The following is a 27737-nucleotide window of genomic DNA, read 5'->3' as shown; positions in this document are numbered from 1 at the left end:
GGCAGTGTCCTCCCAATTCAGCAAGGGAAAGCAAGTCATAGTCAAATCTTCCATCGGTTTCCGTAATGCTTACCTTCCACTAGGGCGCTGAGGAACAAACAGAGTATGTAACAGGGAACTTGGGAGCGACTCATGATGCTGAGGGCCACAGCTCAACAGGCTGTTTTTCGAGACATGCTTGTGGTTACAACATTTAAAAAATGAAAACATACGGTCTTATGGTATTTTTTACCAGTTGGCTGGTTCGGGGACTAGAACGAAATGGACACACATTTCTGGTGTTGCACACCAGAGCAATTTGACTTGTCTTGCTTGATTTTAATTCAGATTAGGTTCAGATGGACCAAAACTTCTTCTTTTACAGATGACTGAAGTCCACAGGCAAACAAATCAGAAAGTCAAGGGCCAGCAAGGGTGGGGCAGTCACAGTGTGAGTGAGACAGTCAGGGTGCAGTGCTCAAGTCCACCCCGTGTAGACGGTCCCGGGGCTCCGGGCTCAGGAAGGAAAAGCAGTAGCAGCTACTCAGCGCCAGCTGACTGTTGGCACGGAAAAATTCAGGCCCTGAACGTCAGATCTTCTGATCTTTCAAAAGTCCAAATAACTGCATGAAATATCCCAATTTTTCAACATTGGCTCGATTAAAAAAAAAAATCCAGTGCAAGTCAAACCAAACACATCTTTGAGCCAAAAGTCTGTGGTTTCCATAACCATAAAAATAAGAAAGTATCAGCATCTCACTTCATTTTTTAGCTTCACTGTGTTAATACACAAAGAAAGCTAAAAGATGTTCTCCACTTTGGAGCACCTTGGTCTCACTGCACCACCCGGGACCCACCCTGGACACACCTGGGCTGCTGGAATCACCTCCTGGATGTTTCTGCCCCATTCCTGGTCACCTGAATTGTGTATGCAAAGTTTTAAAAAATGATATAACCACACAGCCTTGTTTAGTTGGAGTATCCAGAGTTGCGGTCTCAGCATCTGAGGCTGGCACAGGGCCCCAGGCGATTTCAGTGTGCGGTCAGGACTGAGTTCCTGCTTCCCCTTCTCCTGGCCGATCAGTGACAGTGACAGAGAGCTGACGTGCCTCAGCCGTCATGGCTGAGAGCTGGCTGATCAGCCAACTTGCTGGCTGGATAGAGCTCTCTGCTATGCAATCTGAATTTTCCCACTTTTAATGATAGTGATAGTGATGTTGATGCTGATGAAATGCAAAATTCTGCAAGCAGCTAGTAAACTGTGAAGTGCAGTGCACACACGTAGGTTGGTTTTCTGAGTTTTCTCCTGTTCCCAGACTTCCCTGTGTGCCCTCGTTCTTCACACGTCCCCTGCTCTCCCAGCTAATGCCCCCATGCTGCTTTGAGCAGGCCCTTGCACTGGAACCCATTATCCTCCCTCCCTCACTCCTGCCTTGTTGTCACCAGAACCTTGGTGGAAGGCTCTGTTGCCTCCAGATGTTGAGTCCCAGGACCCTGCCTGGTCCAGGGCACAGGACTGGCACATGGCTCTGCTGCTGACTGGCACAGCCTGTGGAGAGGAGACTTTGGTCCTTGTTCCAGATGTCGGCCCCATAAGTGCCCCTCAGCCCCTCCCCTGCTCCCCTCCTAGGCTCCAGCCAGCTCTGGCTCTGCTTTCCCGGGGTGACAGCCCCTCCTCCCCTCTGTCCCCCAGACGCTCTTCTCCCAGTCTCTCCCATGCAGGGTCCCCTCTGCTCTCCCCTCCTCCTGCCTGGAGCCCCCAGATCGCAATTTTATGCTCTCCTGGCCGTTGGGGCATCCTTATATCTGAAAGCGTGTAAGGATTTTCCACACAGTGAGCCCCAGAACACTGCCACTGTCTTCTTAAAGTGACCGTACTTTCAATAAGAAAAATCCCTTCCAGTGATCTGACAAGTTCAGGGTCCACTGGGGGGTGGGGATGGGCAGGGGACAACCTGACAGATACTGGGATGAATTGAGCCCTGAATGCCCCTGGCACAGCCGGGTACTGGCAGAGTGGTACTCACAGATGAAGAGAGGGCAGAAAGAAAAAATACTCATGCTACAGTGTTCACGTAAAAAGCAAATTACCAACCAATATATAGCATGATAGCTAGTGCAGTATATATTATGTACTATCCCATATATTGACATAAAAAATTCAGAAGACTCTACAGCCAACTCTTGTCAGTGGCTACGTCTACATGCTGGGATTACAGGTGGTTAAAAATGTTTATCTTATGTGTACAATGCATATTTCCTAAAATTTCAACAACAAAATTGTCTCATAAGAAAATACTAAAAGCCATGTTTAATTCTAATTATAAACAGACTCAGCCCACCCATCTCTGACCTCCTGGGAAAGTGGAGTTTGAGGTGTCCTCTCTCCCAGAGCGCTCAGGGCCACCTCCTTCATAGGATGTGTCACTACCCTGGTTTATGATCCTCCCTCTCCCTAGGCTGTGCCCTCCAGCCCATCAGAGCAGCCAGAATATCCTCGTCATAGTGCTTATGTAGTCATCAACTAATTAATTTCAGCTAATGCCTTTTATGTGCAATTTCCGGTCTATTATCTGCCTTCCCCAGCGGGCTGCATCAGCAAGTTGGGGAACGCAGGCTGAACAGTGAGCACAGTCTGTAGAACCCACAGTTGGTGCTTGATAGACAGTTGCTAAACGAGTGAACGCATGAATGCATGAATTCAAATCAGGACTGTCTCAGGAAGTCCACATGCCTGCCCGATGACGTCTGCCATCAGACGCGTCTTGCTGAAACGCACATATCCTGCTCGACAGCGGAGGCTGTCACTCATCGGAGGGGGCACGCATCACCCAGATCAGAGAACACTTCCATCTGTCCCTGAGGAGTCCTGTTCTCTGCAGAAGCCACCGTGTGCTCCGGGAATCCAGACGTTCTCACAGCACTGATCTTCCCAGACAGGAACTGAAAACAAAAGAGTCAAATCTATGCATTTTCCCATGTGTTATTTTTATTTTAAAGATGCACAATATGATTAAAAAAGAAAAAAGAAGAAAAGGTCTATTCCTCCTCCGGAATTCTACTTCCAAAGAGACAGCAACCATTCTCATCTGGAGTGTGCTTCGTGAATCCCCTGGAGCGTGTCCTAAAATGCTGGGAGCTGAGCCCCACCCACAGTTTCCGATGCAGGAGGTCGAGGTGGGGCCCAGGAAGCTGCCTTTCTAGCCTGTTCCCAGGGGCTGCTGATGCTGCCGGTCCGGGCGCCAGGAGGATCGGTGAGCCCGAGGACTCTGCCGGGCTGATGGGGAGGCAGCAGCCCTGCTGACTTGCTGTGTGGCCTAGAGGAAATCACTGTCCACTCTGAGCCTCAGGTTCCCTGCGGGTAAAGAGAGAACCCCTAGAACGTGGTTCAGCGACGCCCAGCACCAGACTTTGCATCGGCACGTCCCAGCCAGTGCTGGGCAGCAGAGGGCAGCAGAGACTGGGAAATGGGGTTTAGTCCGGCTGTTTAACCACGCCACTGAACTGCATATTCACTGAACTGTCTTCTGTTTGAACGACATCTCTCTGGCAACTCAGCGCTCCAAAAACCATCAGCCAAAAGAACAGGAAATCTCCTAATCCATGTGCACTCTCTTTCGTGACTAGGAGAAGTGAACTGATGCCTTACGTGGACGTTTATTAGAGTCAGATACTTCTGAATCTCCTTTATGGCCCTTCTGCACACAGGGAAACTGAGGCCTGGAGAGGGAAGAAATGGCCATGGTCACACGTTGGCGGCAGGCTTAGGATAATGCACAGGCCTATCACTCTATCCTGTTGTAAGTTCACATTCGCTCCTAGAGGAGAATCACGCAGGGTGGGCTCTGGGGGCTCCGGGCGAGGCCCAGGGACTCGTGGGTAGGTCAAGGACAGGAGAGGTTTCCAAGCCGGGCCCCATGAGCCTAGAGCACCCTCCATGTGCAGCTGGCAAAGGGGTGCCCTGCAAATATTTCACCCCAGGGTCCCCAAACATCTACGGGGGGTGGGAAGGGAGGCAAAAGATGCAGCTTCCCAAGACCCACCCCCAGGACCCCATTCATCAGGCCTAGGGGGGTGGCCCCAGGATCTGCGTGTTAAACACGCCCCCATGAAACTCAGGCTGGTGTCCCCCAACCACACCTGGAGGATCGTTGTGTGAAGGTCAAGTCACAGTGGAGACAAGACAAGGGGCGTGGCCAACACTGGAAGTTCCCATCTCTGGGCTCAGAATCCTGCTCCCCCACCACCATGAGGCATATTCCTTGGTTCTGGTAACTTCCTCCCACAGTCTCTGTGCTTCCTAACATTTTGGAGGCTCCATACTTTGTGTCTATTACTAAAAAGTTATTAATCAAAATAACAAGTTGTCAGATAAACGTGTTATTTTTTCCACCTTGATAAATATGTCTTCCTTGTGATCTGGAAGGCCAGCTTTGAATTTAGAAATCTCAGGAGTTGCCTGTCAGAACGTGGCAGTGCAGGGAGCAGGACTGTGGCCCATCCCCTTCGAGGTCCACCCCCAGTTCTTTATTGGGCTGGGAGGGGCCTTGTGCACATGAGTGAGTGCACACATGTGCATACGCACCAGCCTCCTGTGCCCACACACCAGCCTCATGTGCCCAGGTTCTGTCCACAACCCCATCCCCGCTACCTACACATCCAGCTGCACTGTCACCCAGAGGAGAATGGACCCAGGGAGAGAGGCCCACACAGACCTGGAGTTGGTTCAGGGCTCCAGGTTCCCAGGATGAACTCTGGAAGGACAGGATGCAGGAACCGGGTCCCCACATCCCAGCCCAGGGACTCGTCACCCTATAGACAGCAGGGGCCCAGGAGGCAGAGGAGTCCCGCCCCTTCCTGCCCGGGGCTCAGACGGGACTGCCTCAGGGGCAGCAACGCCACTCCTCCTGCCCTTGGAAGACCCAGTGCTCAGTGCTGACCGCCCTGCTCCACTCCTCAAAGGGCCACAGTTGGACAGGGCAGTTGAGTGGCCATCCATCCCCACCCCTAGCCCTAGGAGGCGTTCAGAGACCCCTTAACGAGAAGTCCAGATCCACCTGCCACTTCCAAGAAGACGTCTGGGCCCTGGAGCCTTGGGTGTGCTCAGGCTCCTTGGCTGTGGTGGGCCGGGGATGAGGGCCTCTCCCAGGCCAGGCCTGCGCCGCGGGCCGTGTGGGAGTTGAGGGCCTGGGTCGTGAAAAGCCCCGGTGGGCCTGTGGATGCTACACTAGCATTGGGTATCCATAGCCTGACTCGGAGGGCTTTCTGGAACCTCAGGGAGGCGTGCTGGGACAGAGATGGCGGAATCCAGGACGGAGCAGGCTGCTTGGAGATGGGCTGCGGGGCGACCGCGGCTCAGGCTGAAGGCGAGGGCTGCCGCCGTGGCTGCCAGCTGGGCCGCGGCAGGGGCTCCGGGGCTGGGGCTCCGCGGGCAGGCCAGCACCAACTGTAGCAGCATCTCCGTCAGAGGACAGGGTGGGGGTGGGTGCAAGGGAGGGGAGGGCCGTTAAAACACAGCTTTCTAGGCCTCACACCACCCCTTCTGAATCGGGGAGCCGGGAATCTGCATTTTAACAAGTCCCCCAGAATATTCTAATGCGCACTGAAGTGTGAGAAGCACAACTTGGAAACATTTTTTTACTCATCCAACCAACAAATATCTTCAGAGTGTTCCCTCCCTTGACACCGTCGGACCCCTGTCTCCTGCAGCCAAGAAAAAGCCAGCTCTCCCCAGGTAGCTTCTCTCCCTCTTCGGGTCTCAACTGCAATTTCATCTCCTCAGCGGCGCCCTTTCCAAAATGGTTGCCCCTTCCAGGCCCTCTCCACCACATCCCCTCACTTAGCTCCTTTTGGCCTTTACCACGGGCACAAACTAGCTCATTCGTATATTTATTTTACTCATCGCTGTGTCTCCCCCTCTAGAATATAAGGTCCCTCAGCCGAGGCAAGGGCCTGATGAACCGAGATCACCCCTCCATCCCCAGTGTTGCTGGCAAATAACAGGCTCAATGAATCTTTGTTGGGTGATGAATGAGGCCACTTCTCACAATGGGACAATGGGGCAGGCGCCTGTTGGAGAAAAAGGGCATTTGAAACGAGGGAAGGTGTAGGTGGCGGAAGCCCCCGAGCCCCGAAGACCCAGCGCGGCTGGCTGCCAGCCCCTCTCCAGGGACGCTGGCCCATGAAAGGCAGACAGGAAGAGAGACCAAGAGAGCTCACAAACGGGGCGTCCTCCCACCTGAGGGAGGATTCAGGGCTCAACACGCTTCCTGGGGCCAGGTCTGTGCAGGCAGAAGGAAGAGGCCCGGGGGCTCCTAGGCCGCGCCCGTAGGGGCCCGGGGTTGGCGGGAAGCCGCCCTTGCGAATCTGCTTGTAGGTACTTGCTCTCTGGCATGCCATGAATTGTTTTCTGGCTGCCTTGCTAGGGGATTAAGCTTTCTTTTAAAAAGATGAAAAAAGTCTCCAGCAAAAGCTTGACTAGAGCTGACCCCCAGGAGTGGGGGGGGGGGGGGGTGTACAAACTGACGGCATTACATTTGTCTAATTAATCTTCTTGTCAACAAAGTTGTTCTCTGCCGGTGCCAGCCCTGACATCAGCCCGCAAGCTTGCCACGCTGGTTCAGACCCGACCCCAAAGGCCGCCCCTGACCCGGCCCTGGCTCGCCGACCGACCACCCCCAGAACGCCGGCTGTGGTGCTGCTGCTGGAGGGGGCGCCGGTGGATGAGACCTGAGGTGTCCCAGACCCGCTAGCCTGGGGGCCTGGGGAATCCAGCTTGACCGAAAGGTGGGTAGAGACCGAAGGTTCGGCGCTCTCCAAGCCATAAGGAGCCTGGCTCCCAAACAGGACTCAGAGACACTGAGCTTTCTCTCAGGTTAAACTCTAAGGGGTTCAGTTCCAGAGAGCAGATCGCTGGTGCCACGGCTGGGCTGCAACTTTGCACATCAGGGCCTTCAGGACACAGGCAGGAATGTAAATAAGTCTGACCAGGCTTAAGAAGTGGGGGGGGGGGGGGGGGGGGCACTGAGGTCAAAGGGCCAATACAGGTCCTGCCTATGAGAGGCAAATTTTCAGACTGTGCACACAGGTTTATGGGCTAAACTGGGCCCAGCGGTGCCCATTTCCTACCTCTGTATGAGACTTTTCAACAGCACACATCTCCAGGCCTTCCCCACTTCCCGTCTGACACAGGCCCCTCCTGATTGTATTGTCAGAATCACCCTGGTGATTTCCTGCAAAGCATTTGGAATGGTCCCTACCCCCTTTGTCTATTTACTTATTATCTGCTCACCTCCCAGCTTCTTAACCAAGCGCTCTGTGCATAAAATCCAGGCGCTCCGTGAACTTGGATGGGGAAGCATTCACAACCTTTTCACTAACTTCTAACTGAAATCTAACGTTTTCTTCAGTCATGAATATAGGCAACACGTCACAGTGCATTAGCAGTGCCTGTGACTCTGTCACCAACAGCAATCATGGCTGTTTTCACCCTGCCTTGCACTTGGTACCATTACCTGGAAATATCATCTGTGCTCATCACTATTTGAAAGGGTGGTTAATATACTGGTCTGCACATCTTGTTACATCATATATTAACAAAAAACATGACTATCTGACAATTAAACACTTTGATGACTGCATTTCAGTATAGTTGGCTGCTTTGTAATTCTGTGTATCTTATTTTTTGTGTGTGTCCTGAAACACTCTGAGAAGGGACCCAGGAGCTTCACCCGACTGGGAAAGAGCCCACTGCACCCCAAGCTCCCTTTTGTCTTCTTCTGTATCATCAGCACCTATCTCGGGTCCTAGCACATAGTAAATGCTTATCACTGTCCTGCTGACTGACCTACTGAATGAGCCATAAAACAAATGAATGCATGGTGGCATGAGCCTTGATATGACCTTGTCCGGGTGCAGGGACCTATGTACCCCCAAAGGAGCAGAAGGTTCCCGGAACCCTTTGCCACCTGAGCTCCTTTCTCCGCCACAAACCCGCTGCCCCAGTGGGAGGCTGGGGGCCTTGCATCCCCAACTGAGACTTCAGGGCTGACCAAAGAGTCTCGGCCAAGTAGGACCCCACCGGGCCATTCCCTTTGCTGCTGCAGCCACACGGGCCGCCAGCGCCCAGAGCTGGAGACCAAGGGATGTTCCCTAAAGGACATAGCAGTCCCTCCCCATCCACCGCAGTTGCCCGACTCACCCTGGTCCTGGCGAAGGTCGGAGTCGGCGGCCCCGGATGCGCTGCTCGCTCCGGCCGCGCGATGGCACTGTGCGCCCGGCCGCGGAGGCGCTGCGGGTCCCCCTGCGCGCACTCATTTTGGGCTCCCCGCCCGGATTCCAGGCCCGGAAGTTGGGGTTCGGATCCTAGCTCCGAGCCTCCGTGGGGCTTCGGCCCAGGGAAGGGCGCTTGCGGACCGCCTCGGGCCTCTCTTGAGCCCCCTGAGGTTAATCAGCAGCCAGTCAGTTACCCATCAATTGAGTTGCCCCTCAATTACCCTTCCGTACCCATCAGTTCCTTGGGGCTGGAAATCATCCCCAGGGCAGGGCGGGAGGCATGGGAACGCCGGGCTCCTGGGCCCAGGCTCAGCAGGAGGGGCAGAGGGGCCGGGTCGTTGCTGCCCTCGGGGTGAAACCCCAGGAGGCGGGCTCTGAGACCCTCTAACTCGCTGTGCTCACCCCAAGTCTTCAGAGGGGACCATAGCATAGAGGCCAAGCATCCTGTCATGAGAGCCAGATAGACTTGAATTCTAATTGTGTCGCTGCCTTTCTACCTCCCTTTTCTCTTTTGCAAAATGGGGATAATAATGGTTCTGTTCAGTTGGTAGGATTGAACGAGATGGTGCTAGAAGGGCTCGCTTAGCACCGCGCCCTGTGTTCAGACACTGCAGGATCCATCATCATCATCCCTGTTGACTCAGGCTAGGCGAACCTCGGCGTCACCATCCGCAAAAGAGGAACAGTATCCGCCCTGTACCTTGCTTCATGGGATTGTGGTGGATTTGAATGAAATGTATGCAGAGCTTGCACTGTGTCTGGCACGCTGAGAATAGCCAAGGACTGTTGTCCTTTATATTGTTCTTGAGCCTGTACTGTGCCGGCGTAGGCAGACACCAGGACATCCTGCTGCCTCTAATAATACCGTCACCCCCACGTCCTAGAGCTTTATGCCTAGATGGGGTGCAGACTGCACCAAGTCTCCCGTTTTCTCGTTTTCTAGAGAGAACTCGTGCAGTGGGGATTGCTACTTTCAGAAGGAAACTGGAGAAGGTCGTGAACATTCACCCCAGTCCTTTTTATCCAGCGAGATTCACGCCTGGAAAACTGCTGTCTGGTCAGAAAGACTTTGCTGAGAAGAGCCAAGAGCTGAAACCCAGCCGAGGTGTTTCAGGAAAGAGGTGAGCCAGCCTTGCTCCTGTGCTGTCCTGCATCGGCCCTAAGGCGCGTTTCCCTGCGCGGACGGAGACCCGGCTCCTCCTGGCCGGTCCCTGTGTGCGCGGTCACTGGGGCGTGCAGGCCCGAGCCAGCCCTCTCTGAGTCAGCCCCGGACCAAGGTGTCCATAATTAAGAGACGCACGTCAGGAATGTAAATTCCTGTGGTTCCCAGCCGAGGATGGATTCATTTGGTGCCTCAGGACAATTACAGGCTGAGGGAGTCTGAAAGAGGCAGTGTTACAGTTTAAAGTGTTATCAGTTTAATGAACTGCTTATGAAGTGTTAAATGCATACAAGTGTAAACGCGGCATCTGGGCTTGTGTTTTATTTGTAGACTTCAAACTGAGCGCTTGGTGTTTTGAAAATGCCAATTAATGGTGTAAAATCAGAAATCCTAATGGGAAGAGAAAGATTCTTTTGTGATATCTCCTTAAACTATATCAAAATGAATCGGAAACACACACACACACAGGATATAGCACAAAGAAATAAAAGATAAAGTCTTTTAAATTAAGGAAGCAGGAATTTGCTACTCTGTTTTGCGTTGTTGCATGATTTGGTGTGTTTTTGCTGGAGGAAGCAATGAAGAGTTTAAAATCAGAGGTACCATCAACACAAATTTCCCAGAAGTTGTTCTAGGAAATTTGTCATTTCTACCCATTTCTTCCAGGCCAGAAAGTAGACAGTCTACAGGAATATTTACTGTGCTTTCATGAGAAAAATTTCCAAGCTACCCCTTGAAGCAATGAAGTTGGATTTGGAGCAAATGGAAACATTGTGAAATTGCTTATTTTCTTCCAAAATTTGTATTTTTCTTCCTTATTTCCTGTTAAATCAGTGTCACTCATTAGCAACCATATTTTTGCGTTATATACTCAGCAGAATTTTCGCTCCATGACTGTATTCCAAATTAAACTTTTAAGTTTCCAGGAAAAGTGTAACAAATGTTTAAATCGGTCAGAAGTTAAACTAATGAGAAGAGGGAGAAAATACCCCACAACTTTCTTCTTCTCTTGCACAGCGATTGCTTTTTATCTGCTTCACACCTTGGGGACACTTTTATCCCTGGGATCTTGGAAAGACTGTTCACAAAGCAAGAAGACCCAGGAAAATGCCAAGATGCCTGAACTTCGAGCTATTGAAAAGTTCTGGCAAATGCTGGTTTCAGGGAAGCAAAAGCAGTTTGAGGATTTCATTGCAAGGTTTGGATGGGGCCGCCCACAACCAGTTGCACTGTGTTAGAGCTGGAAGAGTGTCCAGTCTGGAAGCCTCATTTCACAGATGGTGTGGCAGAATTCCAGGCTGTGACAGTAGCATACCCGGGATAATTTAGTGATAAAGTTACAAATATAGCTCCTACCCTTTGCTGAGTGTTCTTTAATGAGCAGCTACTAGTCTCGTTTATGGGTGTCTCTGCCAGGGTACAACGTACACATAGCTAAATGCAAAATGTTGCTTTTGAGTGACAATAGACAAATGATGCCCTTCATGAGAAGAAGGTGGCCATATAAATTAATCTCCTGGAAGGTGACCCAGCAAGACCCAAGCTCTGTCTTCATTCTGCCCTTGTTTGCTTTTCCTTCCAAAGCAAAAGGCCAGGATGAGCAGGGAAAAATTAAAAGAGCAATTTCCTGGGACAAAGTTGTAAATCTGCTATGATCCTGACAAGACAGTGGTGGTTTTGCAGGTCAACGACAGTTACAGACAGACAAGGTCTGGAGTAACCTGAAATGTTCTTCTAAGGAAATTCTGGTTGCTTCATCAGGCCCAGAATATTTTCAGAAAGAAGTATATTAAAAGTATTATATCTTTGAGGGAAAAGAAGAAAAATGAAGATATTATAAAACTTCAGTAGCCAAATCAAACCATCAACAGATGGATGGGTATAACAGAATGCCTCAAACACAGACCTAATAGAGATAATATAGATAAAAAATTAGTACATAGTAAAGATCCATGAAGAAAGAGAGATTAGTCAATCAATGATGTTGGGACCAACCATGTGGAAAAAATTAAAGATAATCCCCAGCTCTCCCCATATACCAAAATAAATTCCACACGCATTTAACAGTTATATGCAAAAATAACATAAAAATGGAAGACGTAGGTAAATTTCAGAGAAGGACTTTGTAGATATAAAAGCTTAGACATTAGTTAAAAAGTTAAAGGTTATTGGGTTTGACCACAGAAACATTAAAACTTCTCGACGTCAGCAACGCTGGGAAGATGTTTGTGATAAATACCGTGAAGAATTAATCCTATTTTTATGTGAAAGGCTATTTTGCAAAACAATGAGAAAAGTGCTAACATAACCATATTAAAATGGACAAAGAACACAAGTAAATAACGAAAATACAGATATTCAACAAACATGTAAAATATTTAAATTCATTCATCAAAATATACATCAAACCAATAAAGAAAATTCATTTTTCCCATTGAGCTGCCGTGGGACACGCCGTCTTGCACATTCCCAGCGGGAGGTCACACTGGCAGAAGCTTTCGGTAAAACAATAGTGTTAACCAAGAGCCTTAAAAATGGCCATATCCTTTCGTTATGTTTTCCTGGTTCTACAAGAGCTCTACAGCCAGATAAGAGCACAAAGAGTCATTTACAAGATTTTCCATTTTTGGAGTTGCTTATAAATTTTGGGAGATAGCCTGTATATCCAGTAATCAGAGTTGCTATCATCCAAATGATGGAACATTATGCAGCCATTATTATTATTTTTTTAAAGATTTAAGGATATGGGGAATTGAAGATGAAATAATGCTAAGAGAACAGACTTTGGATGTAAAACCTGTACATACTGTATATTTTAAAAGACTGAAAACAATACTAAAAGTTTTCAATGGGCATTGGGTGTAATTTTTATTTTCTCCTCTGATGCATTTATTTTTTTCCACAATAAAATATATTAATTTATGTTCGAAAACAAGTTGTTGAAAATAACACCACCTTCTCTGTCTGACCCCCTCATGCAGACTCTGGTGGTGATTGGTGGGGGCAGACATTTTTCTCAGGCGGTGGGAGGTGAGCACATTCTCTCATTGGAAATGGAACCACGTTCTCACAAAGCCGGCCGGGCCCTCCTGTGGCTTCTTGTATGAAAGTTTGTTCTGCACTCGTCAAATCCTTTAGGGCAGGTTTTCCCAGCCTAGTTAGGGGAGCAAGGTCTTCAAAACCCTAAAGAGCTCTGCCTAACTCCCACCGTCCTCTGCGTCTCTACCCCTTAGAAGGGGAGGGGCTTGCTCTGCTGTGTTTTTCTGTACTGTGAGAAGATACTGTCAAACTAGGGGTCCTTTAGAGTTGGTTAGAGGAATCAGTTCTCTGTCTACATGAAGCCAGAAGGGCCTCCTTCTCTACCTTGGCCAAAGGCAAGCACAAATGAGCTCCACATATCCCGGTGCTCGCTGGCTCTGGGCTCCATCACATAAACTGGGGAAGGAACTTTACTACACACTCAGGAGCCCCAGCTGGCCCTGTAGAGCTGTCCTCTGTTGGGGTCTGCTCTGGCACTGCATACGGGGGTGTACTGGAGCCAGCTCACGCTGCAGGCCAGAGCCTGCTGTGAGCATCTCTTCCCAATTCTGTTCATCACATGGGTAGCTTAAGCTTGGCCATCATGGGAGTATTTACACCATGGAAATAGTCAAACACTGCAAATGGGGCTTTTTTTTTTCCTGGAAAGCCCAGAATTATTTTATCTTAAATAAAAATCTACCAGCACTTAAAATAACGATCGTTTTGTTCTCTCTCACAGTTTCTGTGGGACAGGAAACAAGGAAGAGCTTGACTGAACAGTTCTGGGTCTCAAGCAGTTGCCGTCAGATGATGGCTGGAGCTAGGAGAGGAGAGGGCTGCAGCAGCTGGAGGCCGGCTGGAACTCTCCCACCCCTCGTAGGCATGTGCTTTCTCCACGTGGGAGAGTATGGGCTTCCTCACAGCATGGCGGCCGCAGCACCATCAGCGTGCTTACATGGTGGTCCAGGGCTCTGATGAGAGTGCTCAACTCACATGGCAGAACTGAATTGCCTTTTATGGCCTCACACTGAAGTCAGACGGCATCACTTCCATGCATTCTGTTGGTTATAAGTGAGTCAGAAGCTTACCTAGTTTCAAGGGGAAGAGAATTAACTTGAGTGTCAAGTTTCTTGAAAAGTATATAGGATGAGAAATACGATGAGAGATGGTGTTTTTGGAAAATATAATCTGCCATAGAGTTTTAAAATATACTTTGGGATTTGCCTTCAACGGCTACAGCACATTCTTGCAGATATTCAGTGGGTGGCTACTCTCTGTTTGCTGAGCGTATATCTGATTTCTGAGAATACAGAAAGGTATTGAGAACTAACTCTAGTAAACAAGGGAGCTAACTCTGCTGGATAACCAGAAAAAGAGAAGTTACAATGGTGATGGAGTCAGGTTCATATGAGTCCTTACCCGAGGCCCAAAGACATTTCCCAAAGAGGATGCCACAGCCCTTCTCAGCAACACCTCAGAAATAAGTGTGCAACCTTCTAAATGGACTGCTTAGAAGAGCAGCTTCTTCCGGACTAGATATTACAGATGCAGCAGTTTCACCATAAGTCTATCTCACCGTCTGGTAGCATACTGCACTTTTCTTTTGCAACCGTCAATGTATTTAGCATTGTCCTAGGCATAGGAGAGGCACAAAGTAATACCTGAGTGATTGACTTACCCACTAGAGCAAAAATAAGCCAGCTCTTGGTTCAACTCAGTCCCTAGGTACTATTTGGAATTGGCCAGTCATAAAAAAGAGAAGCTGATTCTTCTCTTCAAAACCTCTTAAAATCTTCCAGTCTAAGTTTAGGCTGGAAGACTCAGGGTTTAAATAAAAATGTACATTTCTCTTGATACACGAGTTCATCTCTTTCCAAAGTCTGTGAACCTCTGCATCTATTTCCTCTCACCCTTGTTGGTGGGGATCACAGAGAGCAGAGGAGTAGGTGGGCAGCGCAGGTATTGATGCAGGTTTCTTCGTGGCCTGGAAGGAAGACCCAGATGGACCAATTGGCTTATTTCTCCTTCAGGCCACTAAGTATCCTCTTTTTGTTCCCAGGCCCCACTTGACTAATTGCTCCTCAACCATCAAATATTTATCAAGATTTTAAGCTATTCTGTCACTAGATGGACATAGATGCCCATGGAAGTCGTTATGCATCTGTGCTTTCCCATTAATTGGAGCTTTGAATTTCCCTCATCTCCACCAAAGACGAAGGAAAGAACTCAGAATAGTTTTCAGTAGGACTCATGGTTGTAGACATGTTGGTGCTTACACAGGATGTCAGAGGCATTTCCTGCTCCCTATAGATCATGTGCTCCCCCTGCCATATTTCTGAGCCCTCTTGCAGATAGGTGGGGCCATATTACTAGTTCTGACCAATGGGCTGTGAGAGGAAGTGACCTGTTACTTCTGGGTTGCAGCATAAAGCACTGGGAGTGGGATCTCCAAGTGTTCTCTTCCTCTTCCATGGTAATAATGGAGGTCATGTATTCCAAAAGGGATAGCTACAAGATGCAGGGCCACCATTAGCCTAGGTCTTTAAGTGACTATGTGGAGTACTAGCTCCCTTGACTATTCCTCAGGCCCTGGCCAACCTACGCTGGGCATGGAATAAACCTTTGTTATGTTAAGGCACTAAAGTTTTAGAGTTAATTAGTTGTTATAGTATAGCCTAGCCTAACTCGACTAGTATAAAGGTCTAGAGCAAAAGAAGAGGCCTGTGAGCTAGCCATGTTCTCACCAAAGGCTGGTTTAGTGGTCCTATCTAAGCAGGACACCACGTGAGTGGCCCACGTGTGAGATGCTACTCTGCTGGCAGGAAGAAGTGCCACTCAGCTTTTGATTTAAGGAAGATAAAAATGGGACCCTACTGGCCAATAAAGGATATTTCCTTTGGATACCATAGAAGCACAATAAATATTTTATTTTTGACATGATTGTTTATTATGGGACATATTTATGGGTTCAGGATCATGATCAGTATGTAGAGAGTCTAAAAGCCAATGTCTGATGAGTTAGGTGGACACCTAGCATTTAACTCTCAGATGGATATGTAACTATCGGTGTGCATACACGTGTGTGCGTGTATGCATATGTGTCTACATACCTATAAATCCACAAGAGTTGAGAATATAATAAATAGGGGTATTGTTGCCCCATTTTGTAGTTGGCCACTCAGTGGCTCTACTCCGGAAGCCAGTATCAAATGCTAACAGATTTTTATAAACAGTAAATGAAGGAAGCCAGAAAATCAACCTCTAAAGGAAGAAGGCCAGTCATTTATTGAAATATTAGGCAGAAATAATATAGAATATTATTATATATATGTACTATATATTACATATTTTCTTATATATGTTATATATGTATTATATATATTAGGCAGAAGAATATAGTTGTTAAAAGTACAGGATTTGAACTCTGACTGGCTGGGCTAGAATCTCGGTTTCATCCCGCTTCAGGTGTGTGGCCTTGGGTTAGTTATTAATCTCTAGGTGCCTCAGTTTCCTCGTATGGAAAGTTTTGATGTCATGTAGTTGTTATAAGGATTAAAAGGAATAACTCTTCAAGGTCCGTATTAGGATTATGTTTAGCTGTTTGTAACAGAAAACAGTGGCTTAAAACAAAAGAAGGGGAGTTATTTCCTTTAAAAAACCAGAACCAGGCAGTCCAGGCTGGTAGATTGCCCAGTGTCAGGGACCAGGCTCCTTCTAACTTGTTCCCTCATCTTCAACAAGCAGCTTTCACTCCATGACCCAACATAGTCACTGGTGCTCCAGCCATCAGATCCTCACTTCAGCTAGCAGGGAGAAGAGAGAAACTAGAGGCAAAGGGCTCATTCTTTACATCTCATTGACCACAACTTAGTCCCATGGCCACATCTGGGTCAAAGGGAGGCTTGCAGTGTTGTCTCTATACTGGGGGGGGGCCACGTGACTAGCTTCAAACCATGACTTCTAGAATTAAAGAAAAGGCAGAAAGCAGATACCAGGGTATACAGCTTGGAGTCTGTGTCTCAAGTGCTTGAAGCCGTACCTGGAACGTAGTGAGCAGACAGTAGATGTAGACTGACACTTATCAGAAGTCCGCCATAGTGATGGAGCTAGTCACGCTTCAAGCACACCCTAGACCTCCCCTTCTTGTTCAGAACAGTTTACTTTTGTGCTCAGGTTCAATATACAAAACAGACTGTCCTGTTTTGACAGAATAGCAACAACAATTGAAAAATAAAAAGCAGGTGCGGGAAGGGACTGAATCTTATATTCCCTGGGAGAGAAAACACTTGCACCCTAATGATGCCATAGGTGTTGGTGCAGCAGGGCTACGAGGGGAGCCCTGGGAAGGGATGAGAGGTGAGGGGGCCTCAGGGGAGATGACTCCTCCAGCTGAAGGAAGGATTTCAGATAGACACGTCCACATAAAATGCAGATGAGAACTGCTCTGGTCCTTCCCAAGGACACACAGGACGGCATGTCACCTGGCTTCTCTTCTCCCAGCTCCTGGTGAGGGCGAGGGGAAGGAGAGGAAACAGGAAGGAAGACAGGCTCGTGGAAAGGCTGGGACCTGAGGGGAGCAACTGCCGCTCCTGAAGCTACTCCTGCTACTCCCAAGCCTTTGGTTGCCAGGACTGCTCGGCTGGCCCCACCCTCAGGTTTGCGTGACAAGAGAGGGGACGGCCTGTGTTGTCCTAACCTTTTGCATCGGTTCCCTTGCTGGAAGGGGAGGCAGTAGAGGTCCTCTTTGTTCCAGCTCAGTCAGCCCTCTCCTAGAGGCTTTATCCTGCAAATGTCTTCACATCTATGTCCTTGTGTTTCTAAACCAGCAGTTCTCAAAGTATGGCCCAGGGAACCCTGGGGTTCCCCAAGAAACTTTCAGAGGATCCAGTAGGTCAAAACTATTTTCATAATAACACTAAGATGTCATTTGTCTTTTTTGTCCTCATTCTCTCATAAATGTGTGGTGGAGTTTTCCAGAGGTTGTGTGACATGTAATGTTGCAAAGAAGTGAATACAGAAGCAATTATGAGAATCTTTCTGCCTTCCATTAACCCAGATTTTAAAAGGATTTGCAAAAATGTAAAACAAAGTCCCTCTTCTTGGCTAAAATTTTTGTTTTGAAAAATATAGTCGTTTTTCATAAAAATGTGTTATATATGTTAACATGTATTATTATGTTATTTTAAAGGAATTAATAAATATTTTAAATGTTTCATAGTTTTAGTTTTAAATATGGCAGATATCAGTAGATACAACTCACATGAAACAAAGGCTCTTTTGTGTCTTCAACGATTTTCAAGATTGAAAAGGGTTAGCAAGCCAACCAGTTGGAGAGCCACCGCTTTTTTTTGCACTGCTAGTGTCTGTGTGCACACACACGTACACTGAAAAGTACACCGTGACCAAATGTCCCTTCCTACCTCCAGGCCAGAAGTTGGCAAACTTTTCTGTAAGGGGCCAGAGAGTAAATATTTTGGGCTTTGGGGGCCATAAGGTCTCTGTAGCAACTTCTCAACTTGACCACAGTATGGCAAAATCAGCCATAGACGATGGATAACAAATGAGCCTGGCTATGTTCCAATAAAATCATTTACGGACACTGAAATTTGAGCTTTGTATAATCTTCATGTATCACAAAATATTATTCGTCTGCAAATATTATTCTTCCTCCACATAAATAGATTTACAAATCAGAGAACATCCTCGTTTCCTACTTTTTAGCTTGGGAAATACGATTAGCCATACTACGTCACCACTTTTCTCAATGCTGTCGAAGGCTTTCAAATTAAGTGGGTGGTGAAAGTTCAAGGGTGTCATCCAGAGTTTGCTTTTGTGTGAGGGGACATATAAGCTGGGTGCTTGAGACTCAGAAAAATGCCTCTAAGGAACTAGCTGAAGGCAGGGCAGGGAAAGATATTGGTTAAAAAAAAGAAGAAATAGAAAAATTCATTCTGCTGAATTCAGTCCGAATTGTCTAACAATCTCTGACTTGTTTCCTACTCATTCAATGCACACTGTGTTTATTGAGTGCTTACTATGTACTAGAGGCTTAAAAGTTAAAAGATTAAAAATTTGAATCATATTTTCTATAGAGACTTTCTGGAACTCTTTTTGGAATGCTTTTTGTGAATTCACAAACCAGGAATCCATGAATAATGAGGATCAACTCATGTCAATGTGTTATTAGCACCTAAAAAGTTCTCAAGATGAATAAACATTGGTATGCTCGTTCTGGGGGAGTTGGGCCATGTATCTGTAAAATCTTTAACTCTGAGAGTTCAACTTCTGAAAATTATCCAGAGAAAATCATCAGGCAAGTGAGTGAATATTTATGTGCAAGGATGCTCATTGAAGAGTTGTTTATAATATAATGGAATATTATGCAGTTGCAAAAAATAACGAATTAGATATTTGTTATTATGAAAAGAAATTCATGAAATGCTGTAAAGTGAAAATACAGTCAGGCAATAGATATACAACGGGCCCATTTATTGAATTGATATATTCCGTTTATGATATAGATATACTGTCATGCACCACATAGTGACATTTTGGTCAATGATGGAGTGCATGGACGACAGTGGTCCCAGACAATTAGTACCGTATAGCCTAGGTGTGTAGTAGCCTATATCATCTAGGTTTGCTTAAGTACGCTAGATGGTGTTCACACAACAATGAAATCGCCTATTGACACATTTCTCAGAATATATCCCTGTCATTAAGCAACATGTGACGGTATTGAGTCTATGGGTAGAAAAAATTCTGCAAGGAGATATATCCATAAGGTACCATGTCTGGGAGTTTGGATTATAGGTGAATTTTTGTTCTTTGTACTTCTCAGTGTTTTCCAAATTTGTTTAAAATGAGAGAGCTACTCTTAGAACTAGAAATGTATTATTTAAATAATGACTAGTTTTGGGGTGCTTACTCTATGGCAGACACTGGGCTAAGTTCCTTAACTCTTAAATTTTTATTAAAATCCTATGAAGCAATAGTTGGTTATATTTTATAATTTGTCATAAAAATAGAGAAAGTCTCAAGGTCTCCTCGCTTCGTTCCACACGTTTGGAAGGCTCTGGAGGGCTGGCTCCCTCCGACACGCCTTGCTGCCACTCTGGGAACCAGAATCCCAGGCAGAGACTTCGGGCCAAGTCCCCATTGCTCAGAAAAGTGCTGAGGCCTGAGTCTTCCCAGCCAGGGCAGAATTCCTGGTGCTTGGCCACAGGGATGGGGCGAACGGATTCAGGCAGGAATTTTGTCTGTCTCCTTCTTTGTTTTTAAAAGAAATAGCCACTGCCTACACTGGGTTGAGCCCAGTATTATCTGGTTTTCTTCAAAGGCTGAGCAAAGATGAGCTGCTGCGTTTATTTATAAGTTTCTGGGAGAGAGTGTGCTCAGCCCAGATCGGAGTCAATTGTCAGCAGGGCCCGTTACAGCACCAGGATGAGCTTAACAGATGTAAGCGCATCGGCGTGAGAGTTTCTGCTTGTAATTTATCCTTTCGAGCATGGCTATATCCCCAACCTGGATTTTTCCAACAGTCAACAAATCAAAAAATGACCCAAGGTGATAATGGGAATGAAGTTCAGGCTCCAGCCCTTTCTATAGGGCATTCTTCCCCATTACCAGTCTGCAATACCATGCTTGACAAATCCTCTGCTTTCCAGCTTTTCCTTTTACTCCACTTATTATAAACTGGAGTCTGCTAGATCTGAGGCCAGAGGACTTGGATGCAAGTTTGGCTCTGCCACATTCTGCCTGTGTAACCTTGAATTAAGTCACTAACTCCGTCTGGCCCCTCAGTTTGCCTATTTGAAAAATAAGGTCTAAATATTAGGTCGTGTTTTGATTTGTTGACTGTTTAAAAAAATACAGGTTGGGATATAGCAATTAGGTCCCGTCCTAGAGCCTTTCCACTGAGTTCTGTTCAGGCCAGCACAGAGTTTGGGTTCTTGCGATGCCAAAAGGCTAGAATTTTAAAGCGCTACTCGATTTTCAGCATCAATGAGCTTAGCTGGGGTATTTCTGGGGCAGGAGCAAGGAGGGGGCCTTCCAAAATCCCAGCACACAGGGGTCCCTTGACCTACATAAAACAAGTCAGTGGCCCCTGCGGCCAGCCAATTGGAGCTCCTCCGATCACGTGGCAGAATCAGGCACGGTCTGTGGTTCTTTTCAGGGAGCTGCATTTTCCGAGAAAGGTGTAAATGTCAGTCTCATAAAAATCCATTCTAAAAGCCCCAATCAACTTCTCAATCATCTGCTTCCCCTTCTTCTCTCAGCTCTCCCAGAGTGCCCACGGCGCTTCTGAGATCAGAGAGCATAATTACAAATGAACTGGGGCTCTGGGGAAGGCTTACAGCTTAATTAGCTCCCGTCCCTGCGCTGTCTGCGTTTCTCGGCCTCACGCTCCATGCAGGAGCCCTGACTGCCGGAGAATTCAGAGCGGGAGCCTCCTGGCTTGTTAACACACTCTGCTCGGTCCCTCCTGACACTCACATCCAGGCGGCAATTAGGCCCAGCGAGGAGGGGAGAGGCCCCTGTTTGTGCATCCGGAGCTGGCTGGCGGGGGGAGCTTCTTGTCTGAGCCAGCCCGGAGGTGAGGCGCACCGTGGAATGTGGAGTGGCGGCGGCGGCTGCGGGAGCGTGCACCTGCCCGGCCCAGCCCAGGTCAGAAGGCTTCGGGCTGCAGGTGTGTTTCCAGGGGCGTCTGGCAGGGGCGGGGCACTGAAGATACCTGAGGTTAAAGGGGCTCATACACTAGGGGTCCGGCGTGGGGGCCAGGAGGGATGGCAGAGATAAGGGCTGCCGTGACCCCTGGCTGTGAGCCACCCTGGACAGCAGAACTCCCTCCTAGCTCAAGCCGGGGCCTCTAGAAAGGGCTGTGGGCTTGTGCAACATCAGAAAGAAGCAACTGTGCAACCACACCTGGAGGGCCCCTCTCAAGGGAAGGAGCAAACCCCAAAGTTGATTTCTTGGTCCTCATGACTTCCTGGTGTGTTAAGGCTTGGGCTGTTGCTGAGTGCCTGGCTTGAGGTGTTTCTCCACCCTAAAGGGAACTCATTGCCCTGTCTCCTGGAGAAGAGGGATCTTAGAGGAAGAATCCAGCCTGGAGGCAGAAAAAAGAAGCCATTAGCTAGGCACTGATGCTTGTCCAAGAAGATAATGGAGGAGGAGACAGGGGCGCCTCCCAGCTGCTGATCCCACCCCCACTCCCCAGCCGGGCGTCTGCACGGCCCAAGAGGCCTGAGCTTCCTCGGGACCCAGACCCCACAGAAGAATTTAAGCCACACTCCCTCCCTCAAAGAGAGGGAGTAAAACATCCAAACTGAAATGAATACTTGGATTTAATATTTAATAAAAATATTTAATAATAATACTACATCTAAAAGTCAGCCATCACTCTACTTCAGTACTTATATAAAAATGGGTTTGAATGTCAGCCAGGGATGTATTTCAATCTGTTTGATATAACACAAAATGGCTTTCCTCAAATTGAGTGCCCTGGGCCCACAAAACTCTTAACACAGACCTGCCTTACACCTCAGAGAAACTAAGACACAGAGGCAACATGAACCTATTTCACGACCAAAGTGCTGAGGCCTCAGAGGGACCACAGGCCCTGAGGCCTTAGAGGGATGCCCTGGACCGGGGCCTGACCCTTCTTGGGGATGAACTTTGTCAAAGGATGCTCAGCGCTCACACGGTCCTTTGTATACACCTGCCAGGCTCACGGGGGGCCTTTCTTCTTGAGGAAAGAAGACTAAGGGGGAGTGTTGGAGTGAATGAGAGAGAACGTCCCGTCTATCTCTTATTTCCGAGCAGTGCTGTAAATCTCTGCCCTGCCGGCTCTCCACACTGAGATGCCCTTTGTGCCTCCTCCGGTGGCTCTGAACCAGGCTGCCTTTTTGTTATATCGTTAGGGAAGGATTGCTTCTGTGCACAGGAGGAAGCCAGAGTGACTAGTTGCTCGCTGTATTTATATTTTAAACAGGCATTGACTGGGTGTGGACCACATAGCTGGCGGATGCTATTTTTGAGGTGTTCAGAGGCCAGCAGGGGAGACAATTATAGCACAAGGAAGGCTCAGAGAAGAGTATGTACAAGTGTTGCAAGGCCCAGGGAACCTGAGAGTCATTCTAGCTGAAGTTGGGAGACCACACAGAGGAGAGGATGGCCAGGCTGGGCCTCCGATGATGACCAGGGTGTCTGTGCATCCAGGCCTGAGAGAGGGTGGGAATTAAGGGTCAGGGACTGGGCTATGGGGCAGGGGGCTCAGGATGGACAGGTGGATTGTGACCCGAGGGAGGGAGGCAGGGTGCCCGGAGCAAATGAGAGGAGACAGCCTAGACTACAGGAGCTACGGGAGGAATCCAACAAGGGAATGTTTCTTCGGCTTCTCTGCTGCAGAGCAGAGGCTGGAAGGGAGGGAAGAGAAAAGGGAGGTCTCTTCGACTGCCTGCTTTTTAGCAACATCACCCTACTTGTCAGCCACAGCCATGAACGGGTCACACCACTGTGCTCTCCGTCCACGGCACCCTGTGGCTGCCTCTGTAGCTTTTCTGCCTATAAACCAGGGATCTTTCCATGAAAGCTCCAGCTGGGTTTGGACCTAGATCCCGAGCCAACCGGAAGTCCCCAGGCCTTGCCACTCAATGTGTGGTCCAGGAACCCGCAGCATCAGCATCCCCTGGGAGCTTGTTAGAAACGCAGACCCTCAGGCCCCGCCCCAGACCCACGGGATCAGATTTCTCCAGCTCACCAGAGCCATGTGACTCCCTGAGGGTTTCTAGACCTAGAGTGGCCACTGCCTGGGGCAACGCGACCTCAAAGTTGGACCCTTCCGCTCCGAGGACAGGGCGATTACAAAACCAGGAATTTTCTCCAGGTGCTAAGCAAGGCTTAGTTTAGGGTTTTCAATATTGCAGGCAGAAGGCCAATCAGAAGGGGCTCAGTCCCTCTCAGACACACGTTGTCTTGTCGGGCGCACAATCAAGAAACAAAACAACCCAGGAATGCCGGTGAGCTCAGGCCAAGGTGGAGCAGCAGTAACTCATGCCGCAACAAGTTACATGTGTCTCACTGACGAGGCAGCCTGTACAGGTGGAGTCACGCGCCCATACCTGTCAGCACGTACATTATCCACGATTATCTGGATTTTCTTTCCATTTGGCCTCAGAGAAGGAGCCGCCACACAAAGAGTTTAGCAGAGCAGAGTCACTGGCCGTGCACTTGGATAGAACAGTATCCACAGATACAAAGAATAACCAGTTTAAGGTGTATGTCTATGGGGGGGTGGGGCTGCCGAAAATCCGACGCACCTTCTCGAAGGGGAACTTACGAGAAGCTCTCTGCTTTTCTGCAAGTCACGACGTGAGAAAAGCTTCTCATCACATTTAGGGCCTTAAGCATTTGAAAATAATAGAAAGGAAAAGTTTTGAATTAAAATTTATGGTTGAGCCTGCCTGTCTGGGAGGAGCTGGCTTCGTGGGCAAAGCTGACGCCAGCCAGGCTGCAGGGGCTGGGAGAAATTGGACACCAGCGTCCCCGAAGTGAGGGGGGACGGCTCTCCCAGAGACCAGCGCGCTGGCCCCTCTGGGCCCAGCAGCTCCCGGCTCAGGCTGCACTCTGGACACTCCTGGGGGAGTGTTTAAGCAATGCTGATGCCCGGACCACACTACAGACCAAGCCAATCTGAATCTCTGAAGGTGGGGCCCACTCATCGACAGATTTTTAAAGCTCTCCAGGTGATTTTAATGTGACACCAGGGCTGAGAACCACTGAAGACTCCAGAGCTGGAGGAAAGGGGTGGGGCTCCTTGCTTCTGACCCGCTGGGGTCTTCCCCTCCGCTGGGAGGGGAGAGTGAAGCTGACAAATTCATCTGCAGGGATGTGGTGTCAGTTCAGCACTGTCCTCACCACTCCTTGCCTCTGAGCAGTATGAACACTTCCGATTTCCATCTAGGCAGCATTTTTCAAAGCACTTAGACATCCATGATCTTATTTTAACCTGTGTATTCGTTTGCTATTGATGATGTAACAAATTACCACAAATGTCAGGGCTTGAAGCAACACAAGCTTATTATCTTACAGTTCTGTAGGTTGGAAGTCCAGCGTAGTCTTACTGAGCTAAAATCAAGGTGTCACAGGGTTGTGCTCCTTCTGGAGGTTCCAGGGGACAATCTGTTTCCCTGCCTTTTCCAGCTTCTGGAGGCCACTCACATTTCTTGGCTTGTGGTCCCTCCAATCTCCCTGCTCTCTGCTTGCCTCACATCTCTGTCTCTGACTCCGACCCTCCGGTCTCCTTCATCTGAGAACCCTCGTGATTACACCAGGCCCTCTAGGATAATATTCCCATCTGAAGATCCTTAACTTAATTGTATCTGCAAAGTCCCTTTTGCCATGGAAGGTCCTATTCCTAGGTTCTGGGGATTAGGATGTAGACATCTTTGCGGGGCAGGGAGGGGAGGCGCATTCGTCCCCTCCCCCACCAATAGCACCTGAGTCAGATGTGCATTATTATACCTGTTCAGCAGATGAGAAAACTGACACCTAGCCAGAGACAGGCAGCTCCTGGATGGTAAAGCTCCTACATTCTTGTAACCCCATGCCTCATTGCCACAGCATCTGGTGGCTACCTCTTGGACTCATCACCCATCTTGATCCTCCAGCCATTGATCACTTTCCCCTCCCCTCCCCTCCATGAAGCCCAAGGGGTCTCCTGCCCTCCTGTGGGGTTGGTTATTCCTACCCTCTTATATTGGACAGCTTCATAGGCACCCAGCAACTGATACAGAATGGTGTCACAGCGAAACCCACGGCTACAACCAGGTCAGGCTGCATCACCATGCGGCCTGGGAAGCTGGGTTCTCTCTCTGGGCTGGTGCCCATGGTTTTAGGCTCCTCACATCCCCTTGACTAGGTCATCATACACACAAATAATACCACAGACCTCTCCCCTGTGGCATTTCTCAGAATTCCACCATTGTTTATGTACTTCTGTAACTAATCTCGGTCTTTCTCTCTCAACTGTAAACTCCACAAGGACAGAAAACATACTTGTTATTGCTCACCAGCACCTTGTAGGGTGTATGGCATTTAGGGGATATTTAATAAAAATCTGTTAAATGAAGGAGTGTTTGCCAGCTCTCTAAGGCTGACAGACTGTAACTACTTCTTTGCCTTCTAGAAGCTATGGTTGATTGCATTAATGTTCCCATCTACTGCTTTCCCCTGTAGGAGGACCACACATCCCCATTCATTGACATGTGACCACAGAGGATCCCTCCCTGCCACTTCCAGGCTTGGCCATGTGACCTGCCTTGGCTGGTGGAATATGAATGGATACGACAGAAGCCATGTCTCTGCAACTTTGAGAGCAGTTACATGGCTTGGTTCTGCCTCTTGTTCTTTTCCCTTTGCCAAGAGAACACAATGTCTTGACTGTGGGCTGCTCCTTCAGCACATGTCCCAGAACGAGAAGGAGCATGGAGCAGAGCCACAGTGGCCACCATGCAGCTCTCAACACGAGCAAGATTGAAGCTGATTTTTGTTACTGCAGCACAACTTAGCAAGCTCTGACAAATACAGAAGGCTCTACTGGACATCTCGGGGTATATCTATCCAGCTTTCCTTCCTCCCAAATGGAGACCACAATGCTGCCACCTACAAGCTGTGTGATTTTGAGAAAAATCACAGAACGTCTTGGCCTCAAATTTCTACACTAACAGAAAGAGCTTTCTCCCAGCTTTCTGACCAGCAATTCTGAAGAACTAGCCTATCACTTGACACTTGACCCCTGTCGTTCATGAGTTATCTTTGCACGTGGTAGTATCATACCAGGGAAGTCCCCCCAAATTTTGAGTCCAACAGCTATGTATTCTTGAGCAAATTGTTTTATCTCTCTTATCTGTAAAATTTTTCTCCTCTATTAAAGGAAAATGCATCACACAGCATTGGGGTATGTCATCTAGCTCATAGAATGTACTCAATAAATCGAAGTGCCCTCCCTTTCTCTTACCTTCTTGATCAGATTGAGTCCTTTGAGATACACTTCTTTGAGTCTGACATGCCCTGAACCTGGGGTTTCCTCAGGGAGGGGGTGACAAAATCCCTGGATAAAAACCCACAGAGGTGTATGCAGATATTCATAGCAGCATTATTCATAAAGGTCCAAAAGTGCAAACAAGCAAATGTCCATCAGCTGAGGAACAAACAAAATGTGGGATTATCCATATGATGAAGTGTTTTTGAGCCATAAGAAGGAACGAAATACTGATTTACGCCACAAAATGGATGAACCTTGAAAACATTATGCTAAATGAAAGAAGACAGTCACAAACGACCACCTATTGTGCACTTCTATTTATATTAAATGCCTGGAAAAGGCAAGTCCATAGAGACAGAAAGTAGATTGTGGTTGTCTAATCTACTGGCAGGCTGGAGAGGATGGAGGGGTTGGGGGGGGGGGGCGGTGACGATAGCTAATGGGTACAGGGTTCCTTTTCCAGGTGATGAAAATGTTTTGGGGCCCGCCCTGTGGTCAAGTGGTAAAGTTCACGCGCTCTGCTTCGGTGGCCCAGAGTTTCACCAGTTTGGATCCTGGACACGGCGCCACTCATCAGGCCATGCTGAGCTGGCGTCCCACACAGCACAACAAGAAGGATCTACAACTAGAATATACAACTATGTACTTGGGGGCTTTGGGGAGAAGAAGAAGGAAAAAAAGAGAGAGAGAAGATTGGCAACAGATGTTAGCTCAGGTGCCAATCTTTAAAACAATTTTTTTAACTTAAAAAAAAGCAAATGTTTGAAGTTAGTGGTGATGGTTTCACAACTTTGTAAACACACTAAAGAACAATGAATTGTACACTTTAAAAGGGTAGATTATATGGTGTGTGAATTATATCTCAATATTTTTTTAACAAAGAGCCTCTGGAGAGATGCAAAGGGACCAGTAGCCATGGGTGGCTGGCTCAGGGGAGGAACATTGCTGCATCCGTCCCTCTTCTCAGCCCTCTCTGTGTCACCCTGCTTTGGTCTCCTAAATCTCTTCATTTTTGCTGAGGCCACATGCCCAAGCAAGGAAAAAGTCTCTTTTTGCTTAGCTCAAAGGAAATGGTTGAGATTTTTCAAGGATCACTTTATTAAAAATTTAAAATGGGGTAGAGTGAGGAATAAGACTATAAATGCTCAAAATGTGAAGGAATGAAAGATGGAAGTCTCCTGGAGTTCAGATTCCTTACTCTACAACAGTCACAAGTACAAGCCAACTCATGGGTCTCAAGTCCTTCCCACCCATTCA

The 27737-nt window shown here is 48.1% G+C and overlaps 1 long non-coding RNA gene across 2 annotated transcripts; it reads left to right on the top strand.

Moving 5' to 3' along the window:
• The first annotated feature begins 2609 nt into the window (after positions 1-2609).
• Positions 2610-26451, top strand: LOC111772929 (uncharacterized). Of its 2 annotated transcripts, XR_002807088.2 has the most exons (4): positions 6054-6258; positions 6545-6765; positions 9197-9374; positions 25673-26451. It is a non-coding gene; the product is annotated as an uncharacterized lncRNA (long non-coding RNA). The 2 variants fall into 2 exon arrangements; XR_011436209.1 differs by lacking the exons at positions 6054-6258; positions 25673-26451 and adding an exon at positions 2610-3779 and having other exon boundaries at positions 9197-12347.
• Positions 26452-27737: the final 1286 nt, after the last annotated feature.

This window comes from Equus caballus, chromosome 1, assembly GCF_041296265.1.
Source record: "Equus caballus isolate H_3958 breed thoroughbred chromosome 1, TB-T2T, whole genome shotgun sequence".
NCBI classification, from domain to species: domain Eukaryota; kingdom Metazoa; phylum Chordata; class Mammalia; order Perissodactyla; family Equidae; genus Equus; species Equus caballus.
This window is presented reverse-complemented; position numbering and strand designations above follow the sequence as displayed.